The sequence below is a fragment of the Pelecanus crispus genome, chromosome W (genome assembly GCF_030463565.1).
Source record: "Pelecanus crispus isolate bPelCri1 chromosome W, bPelCri1.pri, whole genome shotgun sequence".
NCBI classification, from domain to species: Eukaryota; Metazoa; Chordata; class Aves; order Pelecaniformes; family Pelecanidae; genus Pelecanus; species Pelecanus crispus.
In genome coordinates this window covers 16,049,746-16,075,897 of record NC_134675.1, presented here as the reverse complement: position 1 = coordinate 16,075,897, position 26,152 = coordinate 16,049,746, and the positions used below count along the sequence as shown (strand labels likewise).

The 26,152-nt window shown below is 50.9% G+C and overlaps 1 long non-coding RNA gene and 1 pseudogene across 1 annotated transcript in view; one reads left to right on the top strand and one right to left on the bottom strand.

Moving 5' to 3' along the window:
* The window catches only part of LOC142596540 (uncharacterized), a 240,391-nt gene that overhangs the window by 34,144 nt on the left and 180,095 nt on the right, over positions 1-26,152 (top strand). The gene's annotated exons all lie outside the window — the stretch shown is intronic.
* The window catches only part of LOC142596556 (galactose-1-phosphate uridylyltransferase-like), a 50,306-nt pseudogene that overhangs the window by 23,872 nt on the left and 282 nt on the right, over positions 1-26,152 (bottom strand).

Sequence of the window (26,152 nt, the reverse complement as noted above, 5' to 3'; positions counted from 1 at the left end):
GGTATAGAATAAGGGGTGGATACTGTCCTGGTTTTGGCTGCGATAGAGTTCATTTTCTTCCTAGTAGCAGGCATAGTGCTGTGTTTTGGATTTAGTAGGAGAAGAATGGAACAGAGAACCTCTGCTATTACACCATGTCAATTTTTCATCGTCTCAGAGGCCCTTGTCATGGAAAAATGGGTAACTTTCAAGAAGAAATTGATCCAAGGTCTGAGTAAAACACCTGGACGTAAACATGGCAAGGAGTAAAAAGCAGAGAGGAAGCAGTTACTTCCCATGCAAAGCAATGGTGTTAGGGCAGTCATTCAGGATGCTAAATTTGGGAACTCCTCTGGTCTCTCTAGGGAAGCAGGTGGCTCCTAGAAGAAAAAATCCCCTTGGTATCTGTGGGCATTTCCACACCGAGGGGGTAGTGGGATGGAGTGCTGTGCACCACGGCTCTGTCTGTACTGCTGGCCATGGGGTGCAGCTGGGAGGCCGAGCATCCCTGCAACAAAATAGTACTGCTGGCTGCAAACCCAGCAGCTCTGAGCTGAACCCAGTCTTTGCAGTCCCAGCCCTTCGGTGACCCCTGGCCGGGCTCCGCACTGGCTCCAGCCCAGCAGACCTGGCTGAGCTTCCCACACCAGTAAGCAGCATAACCAGCCCATATGCCCTCAGCTCCCCTCTGCCCCTCCTCTGGCCATCCAGGCTACTTGAAGCTGAAGGTTTTGACAGCCACACTTCTGATCTCTCCAATTCCAGCTCCAGCATGTCCGTCTGGTTTCTTTGCTGTTCAGCCGCAGCTCTCACAAGGAGAAATAATGAGTTTTCACCACGTCTGTCCCAGACTCTTCCCCAATTGCCAACAGCTGGCCCAATAGCCACCTGGAAGGCACTGGGTGAGGACTATGGGGCTTTGTCATCCCCCAGAGGGTGGACAAGGGCATCCCAGCTCACCCATGCTCCTCTCTGCCCATGTACACCCACAGCATCACCCCACACAGCTGAGCTTTTCAGTCTCCTGAGCACCGGGTGCATCCCAAAGCCATACCAGCAGCTGGCAGAGGAGGTATTGTCTACATCCTCCTCTCCACTCCTTCTCACCCCCTCACCATCTACATCTGTGTCCCCAGATGCCAGGTCAGCAGTGGGGACACAGCAAGCCCAACCCTGTGAGCCACACCAATGTCCTGGAGGATCATATCTATGTCCTGGAGGGCAACATTTCAGCTAAAGCTCAAGTCCCTGTTGCCCAGGGATAGCAACCCCAGGCAGGGTGAGCCAGCCCCTTCCCCCCCGAAAGGAAGACCCCTGCCACCACCTTCCCACCCAGTGTCCCCCATGCCCCATGTCCAGCCTCCACCTGCCTTGTCTCTCCCTGCCCACTCCCTCCAGACACCATCGCCTTGGCTTGTCCCTTCAAAAACAGCATTATTATAGATATCATGATTGTTGGTGCTATTGTAAAGTGCTGAAAGATGTGAAACAAAAGGTATTAAATACAATAAGAGAGTGGAAAGACTGTGTCAACTAGACTTGCAGGAGCGATAAGAGGTTTCACCTGTTTTTCGTCCAAACGATCATCTGGACATGGCATGGCCCAGAGAGCACGAGAAGGGAAAAGAGCACTGAATGATGCCAGCCCTGACTGCGTCCAGCTCAGCAAATGTGAAAAGAAAGGTCTTACGACAGGGCAAGCCCCCATTGAAAGCCCGAGTGATGGATAATGACAACCTGCAGCCGAAAAAAACATTAAAAGCCTCTGATAAGAAAAGGTCAGGAGGAATTAGTTACACATCACCACCACCTGCTGGGTACCACAGGAAGGATCCCCAGCTGCCACCACTCTGCCAGGCAGGGTCACCCCAAAAAGTGTGCAGGACACCCCAAAAGCAGCTGCCTGCCTCTTCTGCAGGTATCGCAATGCAAGGAGAGCAGTCCCCCGTCAGCAGCTTGCGAGCACCAGGATTTTAAAAGCATGTGTGAAGCCATCAATCCTGGGCAAAACAACAGATGGCTGGTGGAGGATGGGATTAATAGAGTTAAAGAAAGGTAAAATAATTAGAGTCCTGCTCGTGGGGAACACAGAGAATGGGGCCTGTCAGAACGACTTGCTCTAATTTTTCGTGGAGATTACGAATTTGGTGGAGAAAGAGATAATAGTGTTTCTGTAATGTACTTAGTGTCTTGTAAGCCGTTTGATCTGCCCCTTCCTGGTACTGATTAATAAACCAGAGCAATAGCGAATCGACATGGCACATGAGATGTGCAGAAAAGCAGAAAATGGGGATGCCCAAATGAGATTAAAGAATGCCTCCAAGAGAGCATTTTCCAGTGCGTCCTCAGACCCCATCCATCACGTCTGCATGTGGAATGTGCACAAGAAGGATGCAAACCTCCTGCAGGTGGGGACAGAATGGGCTGCAGTGACAGGGCAGGCACCCTGGCCAGGGGCAGCAGCTCTGCAGGGCATTTGGATGCTGCCCCAGGGGATGTTTGGCTCAGCCCTTCAGCTGTTGGAGTTAAAAAGCTTATTGCAACCCTTGATGTAAGGCAGGATCACGCTAGAGCAGAGGCTGAGTGTCCTTCTCCAGCCTGATTGAGACTGCATTGCCAGGACCAGGGTTTGGGGGACATGCTGATGTGACACCCTCCCAGGAAGAGCATGGTGGATCACACCAAGCAAATGGGGGGGCTGCCCTATTGCAAACCCAAATCCTCACACCTTGGAGGATCCAAGCAGTAACTGTAAGCAACTGTTACTGAAGGTTTACACTAAGGCCTCGCAAGTAGGCTGCCCTCCTTCCTTGGAGAGTTACACAGAGTGTGATAAAAGCATGGAAGATGCTAAAGAGCTGATAAGGAGGAACTGGGGAGTGCCATGCCAGAGATCTGGACTGCCCCCATCATACTTCCCTTCCCCTGCTGCCTCCCAGTGCTGGGCTCAGCCCACACTGACCCCCAGAGAGTCATCCCCACCACCTCGGTCATTAGCCCCCAGGTCCTGGCACTGAAATCACCATGCCACCCTGAGCATCCTATCCAGACCACTGGAGAAATTCCAAAATCAGACTCCCTCCCTCCATACTGCCTGCATCCCCTTTACTCCTGCCCTTTCCCTTGGGAATGGCCAGGCACTTTTGGACAGAAATGCTTTTTCATCCAGAAAATGCCAGTTCATCAAAACACTTCCTAAGAAAAGGTCACTTCAGGGGAATTTCTCTTTCCAAAAACCTTCTGGGGGAAAAAAAAGACATGCAATGGTTTAACTATCCTGTTTCAACAGTTTTAAATGAAAAATAAATCTACACACACACAGATACAGGTGCCAAGTGACTTTTCATTTGGAAATGGAAGATCATTATCATCTTAAAAAAAATAGAAAAAAAATAGAAAAGGGTGAAATCAAAAGAAAATCTCTAGAAAACATTAAAGTGAAACACTCAGCTGAGTCCAGTGCAGCAAGCAGGAGCCAGGTCGTGCTCTGCCAGGTTCCCCAGGGTGGCTTTCATCCCAGCTCGGGGCAGGACAGGACTCCTGAGTCTTGACAAGCATCCTGGGACAGTGGAGCCAATTCCCACACCTCATCCTGGCTTTGTGTCCCCTGAGAATGGGACACAGTGAAACATCTTTCAGCCCATGCGCTTGCCGGGAGCAGCGACCCCACAACTTGTGACACGGTGGAGCTTCGTTCGCCAAAGGTGGTGATGGGGCTGGGGGAGCCCTGGGGAAATGAGTCTTGCTGGGAGTGTGGAGCAGCACTGATGCTGGGGTGGGAAGCAGGGGGCTGGTGTTTCTGCTCCAGCCTCCCAGCACGTGCTTGCAGCAGCTCGACATCATCCCCAGCCCCCAGCTATTATAGTTTAGGCTGCGTGGGGAGTGGGAATGCCAGCAATCAGGCATCCAGAAGGAAATCCAAGCCCGGTTCAATATTGAAAGAAGGACTTTGAAAGGAGTACACTCATTTTCCTGTTTCATCCTTTGCCAAGAAAACCAGGGGGCTGGAGGAAGGGGCGAAGGGGTGGGGAGAACAGTGGAAAAAAATATCTTGGCTGGGCCCCCTCTGCCTTTTATCTCGTGGGCAGCCTGCCGAGACGGGGAATTCTCCCTGCTGAGCTCGCTGGCAGATCAAATGAAAGGAGAGAAGATTTATAACCGCCCCCCACCGCAGCTCCCTCCTTGCAAGGAAAAGGAAAGGAGGAAAGAGCAATCGGCCCCACAATGCCAACAGCTCCCACCCTGGCTGGGGGGCACCTGCTCCACACCCATGGGGGGCCAAGAGATATCCCCCCCCCAACTGGCGAAGGGGACCTCAGAGAGATCTGGACGTGACCCGTGGGGTGGCCTGTGTCCCTGTGAAGGGGACAGCACTGCTCCATGGCCTTGAACCAAGGGGGAAGGTCACCGGTGGCCACGGTGAGCATCTCCCCAGGGTCCCACTGTGCCCATTCCTCCATAATGCCAGACCCTTCAGAACCGACTTTGAGCAAATATCTTAATTAAATGCTTTTATTCCAAGGACTCCCTCTGTGTGTTTGTGTATTTGTGGATTAGCAGTAATAATACAGTAAGAGGCTTTACTGTAACTAAATTTATTTTTTTCTTCTTTTTCTCCCTTCCTTCTTCTTTTTTTTTTTTCCCCTTCCCACTCACTAGACTGTCCTCCCTCATCACAGGGTTTCCTGTGGGGACTGTCACCTTCACTGCCCAATGGTGCCAGAAAGGGTGTGATAGGGAAGCAACCCCCAATAGCTGGGAAGATCTGGGGGACTAATGATGCTGAAGGCCCAGGGCTGTAAAATGTTTTCCTTGCATCCACAAGACCCATGTGGGGTGGGATGGAGCCAGGTCCAAGCCGGAGGCACCGCGGGGGTGTCAACCTGGTCCTCATGCACCCCAGGAGCATCTGCAGGGCTGGCACAGGGAAGCTCCCACTGCCTGGTCAGCCAAGGTGGACAGGGTCTGGCCTCTGTGATATTGATCCTATTTGAGCCATGGGGAAACTGAGGCACAAGGAAGGGCAGCGACTTGCCCACAGGGACAACACAAGCAGCCCAGGAGTCCTTCCTCCCTGCCCAAGCACATAACCGGGAGGGAGTAGACAAGCTGCCATGAGTTATAGACGACTGCAAGCAAAACAAGCGAGGGATCAAATGCCAAAAGCAAACAGGCTGCAAATGCACTTTTGGCTTTTATTTATCAAGTTTTGGTTTGCAGGGGTTATTTATAAGGACATGTCATTGCAAGCGAGCATGGCGGCGTGCGTGGGGAGCAGCGGCTGGCTCGTCCCAGCTCTGGCCGTACCCTGAAGGGTTTAAACCACCCCTGCACTGAAGCAGGTGGTTTGGCTTGGAGATGGGCAAGGGAGCCTGAGGGCACTGGGCAGGCTGGAGACCCGCTAATTAGTTTCTCATTGGCATCTAATTAGCATCTCACCACCTCTTCTGTTCCCAAGGGCTTTGCTTCTGCCAGGAGTCACCTTGTGCCTAGGAGAACCCCGGGGGGTGACTTTCTGCCCTGGCTCCATCCTGGCAGGATGATGTCTCCCTGCTCCTAGGGCTTCCTTACTGACTCCTCCGCATCGCTGAACGTAATTAGCAATAATTTATGACTTCTGTGGGAAAATAACAGAAGATCGTCGAGGAGGATTGTAAACATGCTCAAGTGACTTAATCGTTGTTTAGCCTTGTGTGTTGGACGAGTAGAACATCTGTGTTTGGATAACATATGCCAGTGATAGACTTAGAGGCACCCTATCAAATTGAGATTCCTGCCCTGCTGTGGGAAAGTTCAAAGCACAGTGGTAAACTATGCCTTCATGAATCCTTGAAATACAGGTGAAAACAGCAGGTTCGGTGATCTTCTAGCATGGACCAAGCTCCGCGGTGCCTGCGTCCCCGCTTGTGTGCCTCTGCCCGGGTGCTGCTTCAGGGATCCCCCAGCTGGTGAGGTAACGAAAATAAATTTACTCTTTGCATTTCATCCGTGGTTTTGTGGTTGTTCCTGCGTCTTGTCTGTGCTGGCTCGCACACTATCTAAACAATGTACTCTTCGATATCAAAGAATAGCCAAAATGATAATCAGCAAAATTCCTTTTATAGTAATACAACAGTAATTAACACAATACCTTGAGGAGCATTTGTGGTGGGTTGACCTTGGCTTGGATGCCAGGTGCCACCAAGCTGCTCTATCACTCCCCTCCTCAGCAGGACAGGTGGGGAGAAAATCAGATGGAAAAAAACTCATGAATCAAGATAAAGGCAGTTTAATAAAAAGCAAAAGCAAAGGCCGTGTGCGGAAGCAAAAGGAAAACAAAGATCTTATTCTCTACTTCCCATCAGCAGGTGATGTCCAGCCACTTCCCGGGAAGCAGGACTTCGGTACGTGTAGCGGTTGCTCCAGAAGACAAATGTAAATAACGAATGCCCCCCTTCCTCCTCCTTTCTCTTAGCTTTTATTGCTGAGCCCACGTCATATGGTATGGAATATCCCTTTGGTCAGTTTGGGTCAGCTGTCCTGGCTATGTCCCCTCCCAAGATCTTGCCGACCCCCAGTCTACTGGTGGGGGGGGGAAATGTTGGAGAGACAGCCTTGATGCTGTGTGAAGCGCTGCTCAGCAATAGCCAAAACACTGGTGTGTGATCAACACCTTTCTAGCTACCAGTACAAAGCACAGCACTATGAGGGCTGCTATGGGGAAGATTAACTCCATCTCAGCCAGACCCAATACAGCATTATATCATTTTCCTTGGAAGACCTGCCAAACTGAGGATTAGGAAAATAGTACATAACCTTAAATATCTGCTGTTCTTTTTCAGCTATGGATGCTTGATGGGGTCTAAGAACAACTCTAACTTCTGATTTGTTTAATCTGTAATTTAAAGAAAGCACAGGGAGAGAAGGTCACTACTGGAACTGAGAAACATCTCTCAAGATAATCAAAAGCTGTGTAACATAATACTCACAATTTCATTTTACAACAACATGATTAAAACATAGGGAAGGATATTGTTCATTTTGATGTTTTGACATAAGCTTGTATTTTCCTCTACAAAGTAACATTTCTTTACTGTAAATCTAGTCTGGTGAAATAACGGTGCGATAGTTGACTGTCGTGGTTTAGCCCCAGCCAGCAACTAAGCACCACGCAGCTGCTCGCTCACTCCCCCTACCCCGATGGGATGGGGGAGAGAATCGGAGGAGTAAGAGTGAGAAACACTCCTGGGTTGAGATAAGAACAGTTTAATAATTGAAATAAAATAAAGTAAAATAATAATAATAACAACGTAATAATAATAGTAATCATAATATACAAAGCAAGTGATGCACAATGCAATTGCTCACCACCCGCCGACCGATACCCAGACAGTTCCCGAGCAGCGGTCGCTGCTCCCCGGCCAACCCCCCCCAGTTTATATACTGAGCATGACGTCATATGGTACGGAATAGCCCTTTGGTCAGTTTGGATCAACTATCCTGGCTGTGCCCCCTCCCAGTTTCTTGTGTACCTGGCAGAGCATGGGAAGCTGAAAAGTCCTTGACTAGTGTAAGCAGTACTTAGCAACAACTAAAACATCAGTGTGTTATCAACATTCTTCTCCTACTAAATCCAAAACACAGCACTGTGCCTGCTACTAGGAAGAAAATTAACTCTATCCCAGCCGAAACCAGGACAGTATGCACCCCTTATTCTATACCATCTATGTCATATGGCCATTCTCCCCAGCTGCGGTGTAGAGCACATTTTTAATATCCTGCCCTGCCCAGACTGGCCCAAGTGCTACTGCATGAACTATCTCCCGTTTAATTTGTTCAAAGGCTTGTTGTTGCTCAGGGCCCCATTTGAAATCGTTCTTCTTCCGGGTCACTTGATAGAGAGGGCTTACGATCTGGCTGTAATTTGGAATATGCATTCTCCAAAAACCCACAATGCCTAAGAAAGCTTGTGTTTCCTTTTTGCTAGTTGGTGGGGACATAGCTGTTATTTTGTTGATCACAGCCATTGGGATCTGACGACATCCACCTTGCCATTTTATTCCTAAGAACTGGATCTCCTGTGCAGGTCCCTTGACCTTTGTTTTATGGCAAAACCAGCCTTCAGAAGGTTTTGGACTATTTTCTTTCCCTTTCTCAAAAACTTCTTCTGCTGTATTGCCCCACACAATGATGTCATCAATATACTGCAGATGTTCTGGAGCTTCACCCTGTTCCAGCGCAGTCTGGATCAGTCCATGGCAAATGGTGGGGCTGTGCTTCCACCCCTGGGGCAGTCGGTTCCAGGTGTACTGAACACCCCTCCAGGTAAAAGCAAACTGGGGCCTGCACTCTGCTGCCAAAGGGATGGAGAAAAACGCATTAGCGATGTCAATTGTGGCATACCACTTGGCTGCCTTTGACTCCAGGTTGTATTGAAGTTCTAGCATGTCTGGCATGGCAGCACACAGCAGCAGCATGACTTCGTTCAGGCCGCGATAGTCCACTGTTAGTCTCCACTCCCCGTTAGACTTTCGCACTGGCCATATGGGACTGTTAAAGGGTGAGCGAGCCTTGCTGATCACTCCCTGGCTCTCCAGGCGAAGAATCAGGTTATGGATGGGAATCAGGGAGTCTCGGTTGGTGCGATATTGCCGCCGATGCACAGTTGTGGTAGCGATTGGCACCTGTTGTTCCTCAACCTTCAGCAACCCTACAATCGAAGGGTCCTCCGAGAGACCGGGCAAGGTGGACAACTGTTTAATTTCCTCCGTCTCCAAGGCAGCTATACCAAAAGCCCACTTATACCATTTTGGGTCCTTGAAATACCCTCCCCTGAGGTAGTCTATGCCAAGGATGCACGGAGCCTCTGGGCCAGTCACAATGGGGTGCTTCTGCCACTCATTCCCAGTTAGGCTCACTTCAGCTTCCAGTACAGTGAGCTGTTGGGATCCCCCTGTCACTCCAGAAATACAAATGGGTTCTGCCCCTCTATAGCTTGATGGCATTAGGGTACACTGTGCACCAGTGTCCACCAGAGCCTTCTACTCCTGTGGGTCTGACGTTCCAGGCCATCGAATCCACACAGTCCAGTAAACCCGGTTGTCCCTTTCCTCCACCTGGCTGGAGGCAGGGCCCCTCTAACACTGGTCATAGTATTCATTGTTCACTCCTTGTAAATGTGAATCAAAAGTCCCTTGATTAAGATCGGGAGTAGAATTAGCCCTCCTTCTCTGTCTGGGGAACTGCTCAGTGGAAACTGGAGCTGCAATTTTCCTGGGAGAACCGCCTTTTGTAAAAGTTTTTCCTTGCAACTCATGCACCCGTGCCTCTAAGGTTGAGGTGGGTTTTCCATCCCACTTCCTCATGTCCTCTCCGTGGTCACGCAGGTAAAACCACAGGGTGCCCCGTGGTGTGTATCCTCTCCATCCTCTCTCTTGAGCATAAGGACCTTGACTCCTAATGGCTGAGACACTGGTCCGTACACGTGGGGAGTAGGACAGATCCTCTCTGAGTTGTTGGAACTCTTGGCATATTTTTTCAGACAGTTTTTCCACAGCCGAGACACAGGCCTGTAGGGAGGAAGAGAGACTTTCTTCATATTCCCGGAGTCGTCTAGCCACTTCATCCACCGTTGGTGCCTCGTCATCTTTCCAGGCCAGTATTGCCAACGAGTTGGCATACGATGCTGGTGCGCTCCGTACCACCTTCCGCCGCATGGGTTGTGTGCACCTGTCTTCATCTGGATCTTTGGGTAACTGTTCATCATTCAGGTCACTATAAATCACCTCCAGCACGCCTAATTCCCTCAAGTACTGGATACCCTTCTCTATGGTGGTCCATTTGCTTGGACGGTATAAAACATCCTCCTTGAAGGGATACCTTTCCTTCACGCTTGACAGAAGTCGCCTCCAGAGGCTGAGCGTTTTTGCCCCTTTTCCAATTGCTTTGTCAATGCCCCCTTCCCTGGAAAGGGATCCCAGCTGCTTGGCTTCCTTACCCTCTAAATCCAGGCTACCGGCCCCGTTATCCCAGCATCGGAGCAGCCAGGTGATGATGTGCTCGCCTGGATGACGACTGAAATCTTTTCGCATACGTCGCAGCTCACCCAGGGATAGGGATCGGGTGGTTACCATCTCATTTATGGGTTCTTCCTCCTCTGGTTGTCGTGATGGCCCTGGTTCATCTTCATCCCTTACTAAACGAGCTGATTTTCTTGTGTATTTTTTCTTCTGTATAGGGGCAACTGATACCGGCGCGGGTTGATTCTCTGTTTTAGCCACGGTGCCTGTCACTGGGGTTGGAGTGGCTGCAGTACCTGTGGTGGGTGTTGGAGTAGCCGCAGTGCCTGTAGCTGTGGTTGGAGTAGCCACACTGCTCGTGGCTGTGGTTGGAGTAGCCACAGTGCCTGTTGTTTTGTCATCAGCTCCAGAGACCCTCTCTTACCCTTGAGGGTACTGAATAGTGTTGAACAGGGCTCGATAGGCATGGGCCAGTCCCCAGCATGTTGCAATGAGTTGTGTCTCTCTGGAGTTGCCAGGGTGACAACATACTTTTTCCAAACACTTTACTAGTTCTTCAGGATTCTGCACTTGTTCAGGGGTGAAGTTCCAAAACACGGGAGGTGCCCACTGCCCTAGGTACTTGCCCATACGATCCCACACACCCTGCCACTCATAACTCTCCAGCCTTGGGGCAGATCTCTGGATGATATTCCTAAATTGCTTACTAATCTTTGTCAAAACCGAAACAATATTCCCAAGAAGTATCAATAGAAGTATCTTAACTGCCCAGGGATGTTCAAAATACTGAAAACTTTCTGTAATGAGGGAGGAAGCATTATAGAAGAAGGTAGTGAAGGTGCCATTCTGTATTTCCTCCACAACAAACCTCTCCGAGGAAAAGGTATAATTGCTAACTCTCTCCATGAGGTGGTACCCGAAGTACAGTAATGACTTGTGTATAAAACCCAGATACAAAACCATGCTCAAGGTCAGGATTTTGATAAGGAGCCTCCCAAGCAAAACATCCTTAATCACTGCAGAGCATAGCGCACTGCACAGACCAACACCAAGCTTTAACATGCACAGCCAAGAAAAAAGCATGGTACAGATCAGATGAACTAATATCATGACCGGCAACTGTTAACAGATTCCTTAATACACTCTAGTTAATCTGTTGTTATCTCAAACCCTTCGAGCCCCACATTGGGCGCCAAAAAGGACTGTCGTGGTTTAGCCCCAGCCAGCAACTAAGCACCACGCAGCCGCTCGCTCACTCCCCCTACCCCGATGGGATGGGGGAGAGAATCGGAGGAGTAAGAGTGAGAAACACTCCTGGGTTGAGATAAGAGCAGTTTAATAATTGAAATAAAATAAAGTAAAATAATAATAATAACAATATAATAATAATAGTAATAATAATATACAAAGCAAGTGATGCACAATGCAATTGCTCACCACCCGCCGACTGATACCCAGACAGTTCCCGAGCAGCGATCGCTCCTCCCCAGCCAACCCCCCCCCCCAGTTTATATACTGAGCATGACGTCATATGGTATGGAATAGCCCTTTGGTCAGTTTGGATCAACTATTCTGGCTGTGCCCCCTCCCAGTTTCTTGTGTACCTGGCAGAGCATGGGAAGCTGAAAAAGTCCTTGACTAGTGTAAGCAGTACTTAGCAACAACTAAAAACATCAGCGTGTTATCAACATTCTTCTCCTACTAAATCCAAAACACAGCACTGTGCCTGCTACTAGGAAGAAAATTAACTCTATCCCAGCCGAAACCAGGACATTGACCTTCAGGGGATTCCAGAGTTTGGAATCAATTTAATGAAAAAGCCTACTGGCTTTTTAGGGAAAGTCCCTTGCTGGTACTGATGCCTTTCATTTATCTTTTAATGGTCTCCTTTGGACTTACGAACTAATCCTGCAAAGGACTGAAACGGGCCAGACATAGCATGTAGGTTGTCTCTCTGACATCAGTGGGATGTCAGTGCACACATCGATAATCAGTACTCATTCTGAGCATTATGCATAAAGGTAAGTGCTCTGATAAAGTGGACATCTTTAATATTAATAAGAGTTTTGTCCTTAACTTCACTAAATACAGGATTCAGCCCATCAAGGAAGAAGGATGGATGTTGCCTAACTCAAGACACCCCTACAGTGAATATTAAAAAGAGAGACGGCCAAAACCCAGAGAGAGTTATATGTCCAGTTCCTGCTAATAAACAGTAAGAGTTAAGCAACTCATAGATCTCCCTCTCCCCCAAACTCTCTGAGTATCATTAGAAATGTATTTATTAGAGTTTGTCTGTCTTCATTTTGCCCTGCCAAACTTAATGCAGTGATACCAAAAATTACAGCTTACGGAAACTCTCTAAGACTCATCTTGGAGCTTTAGAAAGCAGGCATTCTTTATTTATGGTGCCGGATGCACGGGGGATGCTTCCACCTAACGTGCATACCGCACAACCAAAGACATACAATTTATGTAGGACGGAAATATACATATTCATCATATTTCTTGGAAAAGGTGGTCTTACGATAATGAATCCCCGGAACTTATTTACATATCCTCTCCCCAGTTGCACATGCTCGGTGATTTGGGTCGGTGGTCCTTGGGGGTCCCTAGTGGTCTTTGTAGAGGGGTCTTTCAGTGTCCTTTCCATGAACTCCAGATCCTTTTCCCATATATAGTCATGAGTTGGCTCACTGAGCAGCTTATCACAGCTTTGCTCCAATATGTGCTAGTCCTAACTAGTTTCTCTGCACTTATCTTGGGTGATGATGCTCCTAGTTCTTCTGACCTTGGTGTCTGCCGGTTTCAGGCTGTGATTTAAAGAGCTTGTTCAAGGTTTGTTAATCTTGTAACAAAGAGATATTATTTCAAAAAGTCTCTAAACAAGTCAGTATTTTTCTCTTCACCGTGATTTAAAAAAAATAACAAATGTCAGCTATAAGCCACAGGCCGAACCTTTCGAAGAATGTATAGATCTTACATTCTGTATCAGCAGCCCAGTAAGGAGACATTGCCAGAAGACATACTGCTGGTTTTCTGTGCTTCATCTTCAGAACACAAGCTCACTATACACAGGACAACTTATTCAAGCCAAAATTAAGACTTTATCAATCCAAACAACAACAACAAAAAGTTATTTTCTTCATTCCAGCTGCATGTCTCCCTGAAAGATACAATTCATTTATTTGTATGCGAATTTTTGCTTGTGAAAATAGCTGCAAAGGCAGTGCTGGAGCCTAAAAATTTCTCTTTTTTTAGCACGCTTACACAGTGAGGATATGAGAGTCACAAAACTCCATTCCTGGGACTCCTTCGTGTATCATCCCCAACAGAGGTGTAACTGCTGGACTTGCAGAAAGCCCAGGCAATAGGCCGCTGTGCATACAGAAAAGCCTGGGGAAAAAAACAAACCAAAACAAAACAAAAAAATCCCACTGTCTCCTCATCCAGGTTGTTTGCAGGCCACACAGAAATTCATGTTGTTGGATTCATGCTATTTTGTCTAAGACAAAAATGGTTTCAGAAGTGATTATCACATAATATTCATTAGTTAGGAAAGCTTACATGCACTGCAATTGCACCTGCTAAGAACAGTCTAGACATAGCATAGGGTTGGGTGGGTTTTGCATGGGCATCATCATACAGCTCAGGAGAAGGAGACCAGACAGATGTTGTTTCAGTTTGCCCCAGTGACAAAGACTCAAAGTCAGCCCAAACCAATGTGCTTGTTAGAAAACCAAACCAGTGACCAGAGCTGTCCTCTCCACAGGACCAGAGACAACCAGTGCCCTTTCCACTGAATAGCTCCCAAATCTGATTTTTTATAACTGTAACTGACTCTAACCCATTGACTGAAGAGTAGGAGACTCCGGCTCCTATCAAAATATCCCTTCATTCCAAAGAGGAAGGCTTGGCTTTTGTTTTGTAAAGGTCCAAAACAGCACATGCTAGGTATGAATATTTCTACCCTTACAAAAAAGGCAACCAAACCTGATTCAGCTGAAGAACTATGGAAATCAACTTCACATAGAAAGAAGGAGCTGTGTCCTCTATTTCAGACTAACTGATAGAAGAAAACTGGCCGAGCTGCCCACACTGTGTTTGAGGAGGTCAGGTTTGCACAGGTTTCTTGCAGGGGGAGCCAGCTGTACACGGTGGTTATGTTGTGCAGTGGCATGTGTTATGCAAGGACGGATTAGCTAGAGCTTGGGTAAAGAATGAAGCAAGCCAGTGTCGGCCTCTCTGGGCACGAGAGAAGACTGAGCAACAAGCTTAGGAAAATGTGCTCAGTGGAAAGATGGAGCTGTTTAGAGCAACACTCATGCTGACATTGTCTAGAAATAAGGATCCCCTCGTTTTCCATTCACAAAGGAACAGATCCCAGACAAAGAAAGGAAGCCTTATTCTGAGAATAGCTGGTTTTGAAGTAAAAGGGTACTTTGAATATCTCCCAATTGCTAGGGAAATGCTTTAACCACTGAACCATTATACAAAATGCATTGTTACTGCATCTGTGCTTCAAGAAGAGCTGAGTGTGGCCCATATGAGCTGGAATTAGATGCTTCCCTGCCCATCTCTGAACCACATCAATGCCTGTCAGCTCTAAGCATTTGCTGACCTGTACTCGGCATTAGAGAAATGGCTTTTTACCACATCACACCCCGAGGAGACTTTCTACGTGCCAGCTCCCTTTCCAGGACTTCCCCCGAGCAATTTCCAGATGAGGGGAGGAAAGGAGTCACCCCTCCAGGTGCATCCAGCTGAGATTAGCCTCAGGGAGCTACAGGCAGGACAGGCAGGTGAGACAGGGCTGGGTGGGAAAGGTGCAGAGCTGCACTGCCTACCTCCATCTTCTCTGCCTTGTGATATTGCTGTCTCTACTGCAGCCCCAAGCCCACCCCAGCATATGTCCTGTCCCTTTCCCAGTGAGTCCCTGGGAATGTGTCCCCCAACCGCTGAGGGATGTGGCCAGGGAAACACACTGGAGTGGGGTTGGGGATGGAGCAGCACAGGGAGGAGACTGAGAAGGCACCCCAGCTCTGCCTCGCTGTGCTCCTGGCGGCTGGCCTGCTCTGCACCACTCTCCTGCCCTCCCTTCCCCAGTCCCGGGTGCCAGCCCTGCAGCTGAGCTAAGATGCTGCCTGAAATCGGGCACCCAGCAGCTCTGGAAGGTTTAGAGATGAGGTCTAAATTGGTCTCCTGAAATGATATCCTAAAATCACACCTGATGTTCACCTTTAGCACCACAAAAAGCAGCATGAGGGAAGAAGGAGCATACTCACTGGGGAAGCAAAATGATCAAAATGAGTATGAGCTAAGGGACAGAAGTGCTCTACGCAGTACAGAATAGAGCTGAAAGTGATCCACTGACCCACGCTTAATGCCCATGGGAAATTTCCACAAAGGCTAGAAATAGAAGCTGGATAGACTTGTTCTTTTACTCAGGCAGTGGTTTCTGCTGAGAGAGTGGCTATGCCTCCTGGGCACTGCAGAGGGGAAAGAATGGAACATTTTGCTTACATATGTCAGTCCTCTTGAAGACCAATTGCTTATGCAGCAGAGGAGCTAATAAAAAAACCTGACAATGCACGCAAATGGAAAAGGAAGTTTTGCTTTGAGGTTTCCTCCCTTTACATACAAAAGACCAATATAATCTAAACTTGACCATAAATTAACTTATTGCCATAACCAAAGGAGCCCAGCCAACTTGTTGCACACCCTAAAAATTGATGTCAGGTTTTCAGCCTCATCTAAATAAGTTATAAGCTGAAGAGGTCACTCTGACAAAAGCATTTGGTACAAAACTAGAGGCTGATTATGTGCATATCAATCTGATCTTTAGTACCTGTGCAATCAATCTCAGGACTATGTGATAGTCAGAGCTATTGCTCAGAATGAGCTTGTGTAGAAAGCAATCAGTTGTTATCAAACAGTAGTTTAGGCTGCATATTCCTAATTCTAATCATCAATGTAAATGGGATCTCTCAGGATTTTTTTAAAAGGGTTTTTTTTTTAAAGGCTAATATGCTAATACCTAAGGAGTTACAGAAAAATATATTTAGAAGTAAATAAGAGTGCATTTAGATTTTGAAAAAATATAAACAGGCTATAGAAGATTTGTTTTTAGATGGTAGGCATAGATTTATCTTAGTTGCCTGGAAAACATCTAGGAACATTTGCTAATGTTTTATTCTGTGTGTCCCAAATAGGTTTTTCTTGAAAATAGATCAGGTAAACATAGGATGATACATACCCAACCTCTTTTCACTGGACATGGCACCTCATATGGGAATATCTGAGGATGAATCATTGTAGTAGTATGAGTTTAAGCATGTTTCTATGAAATACAGGATTTTGGCTCACAAGTGCTCATCCTGATCATGTCTGTGCATAGGCCAGACAGGAAACAGATTCAATATGGTAAGACTGTCTATTAAAATGCCATAAAATCAGACTTTGGCAACTATTTATAAGTGATAAATGAAAGAATGGTGCCTATGACACCTGGTAAGATTGTGTTCAGGAGAACATTGGGAAAAAAAAAAAAAAGCCAGCGCTAGAAATTGCTGATAGTTATAGGGGATGTGCAGGTAGTGAGGAGAAAAATGAAAGAAAATTAAAAGCTTGGTGTGGTTTGCAGTGCATGGAGCTGTCACCATGTCACCTAAGTGACAGCATCTCTGATGGGCCACAGCAGTGACAAAGAGCTCTGCTATATCTAAAAATAGCTCCACATCTACCTTCTTCAGAGAAATCACCAACAATTACCCTCTGTCCCAGAAGGGAAGGCAAGGGCAAATTTGAGCCAGCTGTCTGTCCAAGGTCTTCTACAGGTAAAACATCAGGCTGGGCAAACTGAGCTCAAAGACATGACACAGCCAGAATGCAGAAGCTTTCTGCAGGCTGACTGTACTGCGGCTAAAGTCTTCAGGAAACCTTCCAGGCTGTGTGGTAGTGACACTTCACTGAATGTACCTAGTTAGTTAATAGAACATTTGATATTCTAAATTATTTAATATTGATGGAAGTTATTGCTATTATTTGGGTATATATTTGGAAGTGAGGAACTGTGCCTTTACAAGGCTCTGACAAGATTTATTCAGTTTTCAGCCTTGAGGGACTTCTGAACAGCACAGATAACTCTCTAATGGGGAATGGGCTGGGATTAATCTCTCCTCACTTCAGAGGGAACCAGCTCCACATAAAGACAACTACGTGCAGGTGTCTCAGATGCCTACTTGTGAGGCAGGCACCTTTATTCCTATTTCAGCCAGTGGAGATCCAACTAACCTAGTTAGTGGAGCCTCAAGACTAATTCAGCTCGCCTAAACAGGCCCCTAGCAGCTGATCTGCTGAATGTCTCTGCAGGATCCCTTGACTATATTGACTAGGCAGACTTCAGTGATTACCATGCAAGCTTAAACTGCAGGCACTAGGGCATGTGAGCTGGGGCTAGCTGATGTGATCTCTGATGGGAGAGCACCACGAGAGATCTTTATCCTCCAGGACCTGGAGGCCACCTGGCATGTCTAGAATGGAACTACACGTCTTCATGTGGGCAACTGAAACAAGCCTAAATTTTATGTGAGCTGAGTTCCACTGCAATGGCTTGCAAGGTTTCACCCCAGTACTCATATTAGCTCTCTGCAAATGTTACAGAGAGAATGTGAAGGGAGGCAGATCCTGTCCTCACACCACAACAGATGATGCAATTTCTCACCAACACCTCTGCTGTAAGCTATATTGTTGGGAAGGTGTTTTCCTTTTGTCACAGTTACAAATGTCAAATATCCTTAAGAGGAAAAACAAAACCCACATCCTTTTCATTTTTATATATATATAAAAAAACAGTGAATAGGGGGTGTCATGGTTTAACCCTAGCCAGCAACTAAGCACCACACAGCCATTCGCTCACTCCCCTGCCCCCGGTGGGATGGGGGAGAGAATCAGAAGAGTAAAAGTGAGAAAACTCGTGGGTTGAGATAAGAACAGTTTAATAATTCAAATAAAATAAAGAAAAATATTTCCCTGCTGTGGGAAAGTTCAAAGCACAGTGGTAGACTATGCCTGCATGAATCCTTGAAATACAGGTGAAAACAGTAGGTCCGGTGATCCTCTAGCATGGACCAAGCTCTGCGGTGCCTGCGTCCCCACTTGTGTGCCTCTGCCCGGGTGCTGCTTCAGGGATCCCCTGGTTGGCGAGGTAACGAAAATAAATTTACTCTTTGCATGTCATCCGTGGTTTTGTGGTTGTTCCTGCGTCCTGCCTGTGCCGGCTCACACAGTTTCTTTCTCTGGAACATCAGGACAAAGGGGGATCCCTCCATCCCGGTGGCCACAGGGCAGGCACAGATGTTTGTGAGCTCTCACAGCTGGCTCCAGCAGCAGGGGGTGCCAGGCACAACCAGGGTGTCCAGTCTCAGCTGTGCCAGGAGCCGGCTGGATTTCACACTGATCCTGGGTGCTGCAAGGGCTCCTGCCTTCTCCCAGCATCTCCCCTGCCAGTGGATAACCCCCTTTTGCAGTCGAGCATGTCCCCCTGCCCTCCCATCTGCACCTGCTCCCCTCCCTCCCCAAGGGGAATCTGGACCCTGCTGGGGGTCCCCTTGCTCTAAATAGAGGCCCCCGACCCCAGTATGGGGTCCCAGGATGGGAGAGAGGCTCAAAACCACATGCGATGTCACGTCCCCGTTGCTGAGAGCCAAGGTGCCTCCCCAACTCTGGGTGTGCAGGAAATTTGGGGGGAGATGGGGGAATCCACTGCTTAGTGACTGCATGGATGCTGCAGTGTGATGGTATTTGATTACCTGCATGTCTCAGATTATTAACAATTTAAATTCCAGCCCTGGGGCTGCCTCCTAGAGCCCATGCAGAGCCTGTGGCTTTCTGCTACTGGTGGGCAGCATCCAGACACCATGCTGTGTCCACCTAGGACCAGCAGCCCTCCCACGACACATGGTCCTCGAGGGCTCTGAAAATCCCTTGCAGGTAGGTCTCAGTGACCATCAGCAGAGGAAAAAACACCAGCTGGCTGAGGCATGGGCAAGTCACTTCCGAAATTGCTCCCCACTGGTCTCAGCCCTTTGGAAAGTCCCTGCCAAGGCAGCTTCCAAGCCCGAGGGCAATGCTCCAGGAGGCCCAGGACAAGCTGGGTGCTGTTTGCTGCCCCAGAGGTTGCTCACATGCTCCTGTGTGTCCGTCTAAGCCAAGATATAAAAGGGATTTGGGGTTTGTTTTTCATTCTCCTGTCATAGCAGATCTCCCCACAGCACGGAGCTGCCTGCTGCAGGGCATGAGGGTATTTAGCATCTGCTTAAAATTTGTAATTGTTTTTGTGTTAAGTGCCCGATGGTGTATTTTAGATAGAAACAGAAGGGATTTGGCCTTCCCTCCCCTCCTTCCTCCCTCTCTCTCTTCCTCCTTTTCATCCATCCTTCCTTCCTCTCTCTCTTCCTCCCTCCCTCCCTTCCTCCCTCCCTAAAAATTTAATAATTTCTTCCTTATTGCATCCTTAAAAGCCCCATTCAGTCACAGGCAGCAGCAGGCAAGGAGAAACTCGACGATAAGGGCAAAACCAACAGTAAAACTGGAATGAAATGACAGCCATAAACCCAGTACCAGGAGGGACAGTAAAACTGCAGTTTGGCAGGAGCCAGCAGGCCGCACTAATACCTTTTTTCTGATTAAAACACTCTGGTCACAGATTAGAATCATCCTTTGCTCAATATTTATTGTCTCACCTGCGCTGGAAGGCAGGGAGGACAGGAAGAGGGGTGGGCAGGGTTTGGGACTCAGGATCTTCATCAGGTTTGCAGCTCTGCAGCCTTTGGCAGCTGCTTAGGACATGGACACATAATCAAAGGTGACGAATGTGCCTCCAGCAGTTACCCTCCATCATTGAGTGTTCGTGCCGAAGGGTCTCGGTGCACTTGGGCAGCATCCCGGGACTTACATCCCGGGCAATGCTTTGGGTCTCCCAAACACGCAGGACAGGGGCAACAATGGAGACAGGCACTGCTACAGCCCGGGCGAGCGCATTGGTTTGTCTTGGTTGAGCCAAAGCCCCAGCAGCTCTGGGGAAACCACGTCCCTTGGTAGCCCAACCCATTTGTTTCAGCAGCATCAGAAAACAGGATGGAAATGAGACTAAATTCCTGGCCATCCCCCCTTGAGTGTCTCTACATCGCCACATACCCCATTGGGCTAATCCCTTGCTCCTTGCACAGGATGTGCCAACCCGGCGCAGAAGCACCGCAGCCCTTTCCTATTTCCTCAGGGCTCTATTAATGCACCACAGAGGGAGCACATGCCTCCGTGGGACCTTGATGCATTTTTAATGCATAACTCCATGCTTGAGCTTCAACTTAGCTCCCCTCACTCCCCCCATCACCTGCCCCACTCGCCCTCCTAGAGCAGCTCAGCATGGGGATTGCGGAGGATGTATTTGCCCTGATGCTGGGGGACAGGGGCTCAGGACAAGGGTGACCCCATCCCAAGGACACTTTTCTCAGGACGATCTCCAACAGCTCTCCTGCAGAAGTGAAATGGCATCAAGGCACATCCCTACAGGGCATCCCAGCGGGCCTCAGTTTCTCTTTGATGCTTCTAGGTCAGGAGCAACAGACAGGTGCCCCACAGCCCCTCCACTCTGCCATCTCGCACCCAGCTAGATGTTTTTAATCTCTTCCCCATAAATCACTTTTTGATTACAACTGGACTGTAACTACCAAAATATAAAAGGCTTCAGGGCTTTACAGCACAGCAGTGATGGTTTCTACGAATTGCAGTGCCTTTGCATCTCTGGCAGCCCTTTCCTCACCAGCCTGACACCTCCCCACACCGCAGGAAAGGCTTGTCTCTCCCTCATGGCCCTTCCCACCCCCTTGCGCAAGCTAAAAATATGGGGGGGGGGAGCGGAGGTGGATTTGTCATGGGGAAGAGGGGAGGCTCAGCACAGCCAGGGTCCAGCTCTCACACCTGGCTGCCACCCCCCACTCCTCCACCTGCTGCTGACTTCCCCCCTGAGTTTTTCAGGAGATGCTTTTTTTGGGGAAAAAAAATTATTTTTATTAAAAATTTAAAAAAAATAATTCTCAGGCTGTCTCTGAGCTATTTTGGCAGCAGCTAAACTCCAGCAGCTGCTACCTGCCAAGGAGGGCATCCTGGCGCATGCACCCGCATTCCTCGGCACACACTGCTTCCCCAGCCTCCATCCTAAATCACAACACAACAAACAGGCTGTTCATTAGCTACTGTTTAATTAAGCAATATGGATCCTGCCTTGATATTTACAATCCCACTTGCTCTGATTTATTAGAGCAAGAGTCTTATTTTTAAAGATGGCAACTGTAAAGTTTAATACTGCTTGACTTACTGCAAGTTTCATTTACGACCTCGGGCCAAGGTGCTGCAGCCCAGTGGGAGCTGGTGGGCTATTAAATCAGAGCTAACTGCACGTGCAGGGAGATGACTAGCTTTGTTACAACTGGTTCAGCGGCTAATTACCCCAATCTGGATTCTCACATTTAAGCCAATTTGTTGCCGCTTTTCCAGGGCCCTAGGGAAGAGCCAGGCAGATGGGAGGTTGGCACGAAGGCACTTGTGATAAGGGATGGGGGCTGCGATGGGGATGGTTGCAAAGCCCAGCCAGGTGCTGGCTGTCCCAGGAACGAATTGGTTTGCAAGAGGCCAGACTCTGAGCTGGGCACCCCCCATGCCATGCAGGGGGGATTCTGCATGCAACAATGGCTCCAAGCTCAAGGGTCACCCCAAAATCCACCACCTCCTCCCCAAAACCCTTGGGCACCTGGGGAGCCCTGAAGCTGGGGGGTGGGATGGCTCACAGGCTCTGGGATGTGGTGATCAGGGAGGAGGATGGGACCAGCACCCAGGATGGCCGCATCCAGCCCGGTTCTGAGCCTCACACTGGCCAGCCCCCACCCTTGCCCATGAGTGGGGATGGGGGGGTGATGCACAGATGGGGCATGGGGGACATAGCCCTCCCCACAAATTATGGTCTTGTAGGTAGGAGGAGAGCATTTCCCTCCTCACAAGATACTTAGCCCACTCACGGCCTTGACAAGGATAGGGGCCTCGTTAAGGAGTTATGAGAATGGCTCATCAGTGACAAATAAAAAAAAATATTTGTGCGAAGATGTGATGGCAGATGGCGCTGGGCATCCCCCCATATCAGCTGTGGAGCATCACTATCTGGGACCTACCCCTGCATGTCCCAGGGGCTTCCCTGTGGGAAGGGTCTACGGTGGGGGGAGAGCACAGAGCTGGCTGCAGCATCCCCCCAGCCCATCCCAGGGACAGGGCTGCTGCTGCCCCACGCCATGGGATGGGTACTGGGGGGGGGGGGGGGGGGGCAGCAGCACAGTGAACGAAGCTGGACCCCCTGGCAGCCCCTGGGCTAGCAATGAACTAGCCCCTCACTGCATCCCAGCAGCCCCGGTACCCGCGGCAGGCAGAACGAGGGCTGCAGCCCGGCAGCCCCAGGCAGAGAGGAGGAAGAGGAGCAGCTCCAGGGCCAGGTATTCCTGCCAGCAACCTCCATGCAGCGAGTTTGCCAGGCCTCAGCCCTCTCCCAGGAGCTGGCTAAGCCTTGGGCAGCTTCTTGCTCCTCCCCGAGCCCCCCTCAGGGACAGGCGCAGAGCTCCCCCCAGGGGGGAAGAAGAGGCAACGCAGAGACAGGAACAGGAGCAAGCGGCATGGGGCTGCTGGCACATCCCCTGCAGCTGGGGGGTCCCTACCAGAGCCCCCAAACCTCCCACCCAGGGCCGAGAGTCACCAGGGCACAGGCGGAGGCACTTTGCTTCCAGGTTTTATTGGCCAGAGGGGCTGTGCCCCTCCACGGGGCAGGCAGCACTCCCAGTCCCACCAGACTGGGAGGGTGAGCCCTTTAGTGGTGGTAGGAGCACTCTGCAGAGGCAGGAAGACACACCCTGGGATGGGGAAGGAGACAGAGTGCACAGTGATGCAGCAGGATTAGGACTGGGGTACCTGAACAGGCAAAACCAGTCCCCAAGCCAGGACCAGCTGTGACAAGGCTCAGGAGAAGCTGGGAGACCCGAGGGCTCACAAGTGACATGAGTTCCCAGGCCTCAGTCCTCACCACCCCCACCTGACTCCTCTCCCTGGCCTCACCAAGCAGAGCCAAGGGCTGGCTCCACTGCTCCCTGTCACCATATCTCCTTGGCTTGTAGTGTGCCTCGGGGCACAGTGCGAGGAGCAGCCAGCGGCCAGTCCTGGGGACAGCCCCGGCATGGGTCCCCACAGCTCCACACCACCCACCTCCAGCTGCGCTCGCCTGCTCTGGGGTGAGGTCCCACTGCACCTGCATCAGCATCTTGTAGCCCACCATGAACTTGCGGACAGTGGCGGAGCAGAGCAGCGGGGTGGGTAGTAGTGGGCATGGAGCTGCCAGTGCCTGCAGTCCTCCTCCAGGTAGGGGCCTGTGGGATGGGATGAGGATGCAGATGAGAGGGTCTTGAGGGTCACCCAGCCATGCCACTCACTGTGCCAGCCCACAGAGTAGGGGAAGGAGACTTCGAAGAGGTTGTCGTACTTGATGAGCAGCCTCTGCATGATGGAGGCCGGGCCTGCAGGGTAGTGCCGGGGAGTTGCACCCCAAGCTGGTCAGCCCCCACTGAGGGCAGGCTCAGCTCGGGGAGGAGGGTCACCCTCGGCACCCCTCCCTGGGTGGACATTGGTGACAGGCAGGAGGGATGCACTGGCCAGTCCCCCCCCGATCCATGCAGACAGCCCGAGCAACACGGCAGGAGGAGCCCCCATTCCTAATCAGCCAGCACCCCAAAAATATGGAGCACCACATGCTTCATCACCCCAAAAAGGACGACAGTTCCCCCACCAGTACAGCCTGCACCTGGACACACAGCTCCTGCCCTGGCATAACAGAGGTGCCTGTCCCCCCCCCCCAAGCCAAACCCAGCAGCCCTGCACCCCAGGGGGGGACATGGACCCTCCAGCACCAGCAAGGCTGCTGTAGAGCTGCCTCCTAATGAAGGCCAAGCCCAAAGGACATGGGCTGGCAGGGTGCAGAGCCACTCACTGTCCCTCTCACCCTTGCAGAGGTCCTGGAGACAGCAGACGTGGTGGCGGGGCAGCAGCAGGATCTGGAAGGGCCAGGTGGCCCAGTACAGCACCACGACCAGCCAGTCCACGTTCTCCGCTACCAGCCACTCCTGTGGGACACTGTGCTTGATAGGGACATGTGCAGCCCTGATGCCCCGGGGATGGGCGCTCCTGGGGGCCCTGCTTCTGGGGGCTGGGGGGTCCACCCCAGCACACATCCAGCTCCCGGGGAAGAAATAACAGCCGCATCCTCACCTTCTGGTGAGCTCAGCGTACTCCAGCAGCATGGGCATGCTGTGCTGGCTCAGGGGCTGCTGCTGCTAGGTCCGGTCCTCCAGACGCACCTCATTCGGGAGGAAGCTGCTGGCGCACACCTGGGAGAAACATCAGGGCACAGGGCCGGGTTACCTACCCAACCCCCCTGCCATGCCTCCCTGCCCCATCACCCAGCCCAGAGACCCCAACACATCCCTCTGCGGTGCCTCACCATCACCTGGGTGCTCTGGGCTCACGCCACAGCCCCCCCCCCACACCTAAACCCTGTCAAGATGGGAGGATCTAGCCATGCCACCCCCACATGGGGTGCCGGTACCCCCCCATTTGCAGGTGTGCCCCAGCCATGCTGCCCATTTGCAGGTCCATGCTGCCACCAGGCAGAGAGTCTGACATGTGGCAGCCGCAAGGGATGGTCCCAGGAGGGGAGGTGACAGGACAAGTATGGGGGGATCCTCACTGCAGAAAGCTCTGGGACCAGGGGGGTGATTCCTGTTCGCATCTTCTGCCTGGGTGTGTTGTAGGTTGCCCACAGGGACTCGCAGTTAAGCCAGGTCACGGGTGGGGCAGCCACCTGGCAGTGGAGGTGTGGGTTGGAGTAGCCCATCATCACTCCCTTGTTCTCGAAGATCTGCAGAGGAAGAGGTGCAGCCAGCAGGTCCCAGTCCCAGGTTGCCACAGTGTCCCCGGCGCACCAGGAAAGCGGAGCCTTGCACCCACCTGGAAAGGCTAAGGGGGGGCACAAGGTGGGGAGGGGGGACCCACACGCGGGGTCCCAACCCCAGGTGCTGCCAGAGCACCCAGCCCCAGCCTCCCACCTCTGCCCAAGCCCCCCAGGGCAGGGAGAGAAGGGCAGCCCCCACCAGCCCCAGACCTGCATCCAGGGGTAGGAGGCACCCAGCTCAGCCAACAGCTCTGCCCATGCATCAATGACGGCCCAGATCTCCCCCAGGGACATGAGGGGCAGCATCAGGTCTGACCAGGGTTGGAAGCACATCACCTCACTGCAGAGGAGACACATGTGGCTGGGGCTGTGGGGCGTCCTCAGGGACCCCTGTGGCCCTGCTGGGTCACAGATGGACAGGGGAAGCTGAACAGGGATGAGACCCCCAAAATCCCCCAAAACAGAGCAGGCATGCACAGAACAGGCACCACAAGGAGGGGCGGTGCAGGCTCAGTCCTGCTTCATCCCATGGGTCCCAGCTGACATCACAGCCTGAACCCCCTGGAGCCATGAGGGTACTCACCACACCCCCTGGGCTGCTGCCACTTGAAACAAGGGGTGATCGCTGTCACCTGGGGAAGGACAGAGAGCAGGGAGGGAGAGGGGACCAGGGCAGCACCCATGCCCCTCCAGCCCACCCTACAGCAGTCCCTAGAACCTTAGCCTGGGGGTCCCCGGCAGCCTGCTCTCCCCCTAGAAGTTATCAGGCTCGGGAGCATTGGGCTGCAGCACAGGGAAGTCATTTGGGAAGACAAAGGTGCCCTCGTACTGGGGGTTCACCCAGATGGGGTCAGGGGGGGACAGGGCAGCAGGGGAAGCCTGGATGCCTGGGTCCCTGGTGGTACCTCGCTGTTGGCCTGGGTGGCCCCAGGGCAGAGGGGGTTGTTGGGGTCCCAGCAGGGCACATCCTCAGGGGTGGCTTCTCCAGCTGCCCCTGCCAGGGGCACTTCACCCGGTGGGTCGACACCAGCACCCAGTCATCCCACAGCAGGTTGTAACGAGCGTGATGGTGCTCTGTGGGGAGAGAGGAGCGGGGTGTCAGGGACACGGGGAGGCAGACCCCCGCGGGCCGGGCACC